At 68.0% G+C, this 2,202-nt stretch overlaps 2 non-coding genes across 2 annotated transcripts in view; both read right to left on the minus strand.

Annotated features, from left to right (window-relative positions):
- Positions 1–1,105: 1,105 nt before the first annotated feature.
- Positions 1,106–1,259, minus strand: LOC114778298 (5.8S ribosomal RNA). The gene has a single exon (XR_003746312.1). It is a non-coding gene; the product is annotated as a 5.8S ribosomal RNA (ribosomal RNA).
- Positions 1,260–1,881: 622 nt separating this feature from the next.
- The window catches only part of LOC114778299 (18S ribosomal RNA), a 1,837-nt gene continuing 1,516 nt past the window's right edge, over positions 1,882–2,202 (minus strand). Inside the window, exon 1 of the ribosomal RNA XR_003746313.1 lies at positions 1,882–2,202. This exon is cut by the window's right edge and continues 1,516 nt beyond it. This is a non-coding gene — a ribosomal RNA (18S ribosomal RNA).

Genomic DNA, 2,202 nt, shown 5'->3' on the forward strand with positions numbered 1-2,202 from the left:
ATGCTGTGGCGGAGGCCTCCTCAGAGGGCTCTCCTCAATCTCTCTCTCTCCAGTGGAGGCTCCGAGAGGAGGGAAGGTCGGACGCGCGCGAGCGGCCACACCACCGTCGTCCGCGACCACTGGGTCGCCTTCACGCAGAGTCGTAGCGCGGGCAGCCAGAGTGGTCTCAGATCCACCTGCAGCCGCGCCCGCCCTCCGCGGGGGTAGAAGGCTGTGGACGGAGGCGGAGGTGGGCCGTCGTGGCAGTCCTCCGGTCTCGCTCTCACGGCGCTCTCAGGAGGCTCCGAGAGGAGGGAAGGTCGGACGCGCGCGAGCGGCCACACCACCGTCGTCCGCGACCACTGGGTCGCCTTCACGCAGAGTCGTAGCGCGGGCAGCCAGAGTGGTCTCAGATCCACCTGCAGCCGCGCCCGCCCTCCGCGGGGGTAGAAGGCTGTGGACGGAGGCGGAGGTGGGCCGTCGTGGCAGTCCTCCGGTTCTCGCTCACGGCGCTCTCGGGAGGCTCCGAGAGGAGGGAAGGTCGGACGCGCGCGAGCGGCCACACCACCGTCGTCCGCGACCACTGGGTCGCCTTCACGCAGAGTCGTAGCGCGGGCAGCCAGAGTGGTCTCAGATCCACCTGCAGCCGCGCCCGCCCTCCGCGGGAGTAGAAGGCTGTGGACGGAGGCGGAGGTGGGCCGTCGTGGCAGTCCTCCGGTCTCGCTCTCTCGGCGCTCTCGGGAGGCTCCGAGAGGAGGGAAGGTCGGACGCGCGCGAGCGGCCACACCACCGTCGTCCGCGACCACTGGGTCGCCTTCACGCAGAGTCGTAGCGCGGGCAGCCAGAGTGGTCTCTGATCCACCGGCAGCCGCGCCCGCCCTCCGCGGGAGTAGAAGGCTGTGGACGGAGGCGGAGGTGGGGCCGTCGTGGCAGTCCTCCGGTCTCGCTCTCTCGGAAGTCTGAACTTAGGGGGACGAAGGCGCGCGGCGCGCACGAGGCCGCCACAACACCCGCGAGCGGGGGTTGGAAGCGGCGACGGACGCCGGCGCCTGCGACGAGCCCCAGCCGCGGATTACCCTCCCCGCCGACCGAGGCCGGCGGACGGGAGGCCCGATAGATTGGCAAGCGACCCTCAGACAGGCGTGGCCCCGGGAAGGACCCGGGGCCGCAAGGTGCGTTCGAAGTGTCGATGATCAATGTGTCCTGCAATTCACATTAGTTCTCGCAGCTAGCTGCGTTCTTCATCGACGCACGAGCCGAGTGATCCACCGCTAAGAGTTGTACTCTTTTATTGTTCATGTCGAGACTCAAACACGACAAAGGGGTTTGGTTTGTTACACCGGTACGGGCGCCCGCCCTCCGGCCCTGGACGGGGCCAGAGGGACGGGTCATCAAACCGCCTGCCTACGGCCGCCCCCCACCTCGCCCCCCGGTGCTGAAGGGCTTGTATGTGGCGAAGGGCGCCCGGACAGAAGTAGGTACCCGTAGCGGCGGGACGGGCGAGGGGAGGGACAGCAGAAGGGAACGTAGGGCGCTCGCGCCCGTCCGAACCCGACCGGCCGACCGACCCGAACACCCGCCCCTGGTTAAAGAGGTTCCGGAGAAGGCGCGGGGAGGAGCTGGAAGGCGGACACCCGTGCGACCGCACCGGGCCGGGCCGCGGGCCACGCACAGCCCACAGAGTCGTAGTGCGGGTCCGATTTGACTCGGTCGCACCCGAGCCCCTGCGGCGGGCGTGGGCACCGCGGCGGCGGCGGGGAGGCAGGCGCGTGGCCTCGGTCTCACTCTCGCTCTCGCGCCCTCTGTGTCACGCACGGCCCCTTTCGTCTCATCCTCGCTGGGCGCTGCGCGGTGGTCTCGTTCGATGGGAGGCTCGCAGCCATGCCGGCCTGCGGAACCCGTTAATGATCCTTCCGCAGGTTCACCTACAGAAACCTTGTTACGACTTTTACTTCCTCCAGATAATCAAGTTCGACCATCTTTTCGGCCACCGCCGCCAGGGCCCGCGAGGAGCCCGGCCGGGCCGATCCGAGGACCTCACTGAACCATCCACTCGGTAGTAGCGACGGGCGGTGTGTACAAAGGGCAGGGACTTAATCAACGCGAGCTTATGACCCGCGCTTACTGGGAATTCCTCGTTTGTGGGGAATAGTTACAATCCTCAGTCCCAATCACGAGTGGGGTTCAGCGGGTTACCCGCGCCTCTCGGCGCAGGGTAGACAC

The sequence above is a fragment of the Denticeps clupeoides genome, unplaced genomic scaffold (genome assembly GCF_900700375.1).
Source record: "Denticeps clupeoides unplaced genomic scaffold, fDenClu1.1, whole genome shotgun sequence".
Classification (NCBI taxonomy): domain Eukaryota; kingdom Metazoa; phylum Chordata; class Actinopteri; order Clupeiformes; family Denticipitidae; genus Denticeps; species Denticeps clupeoides.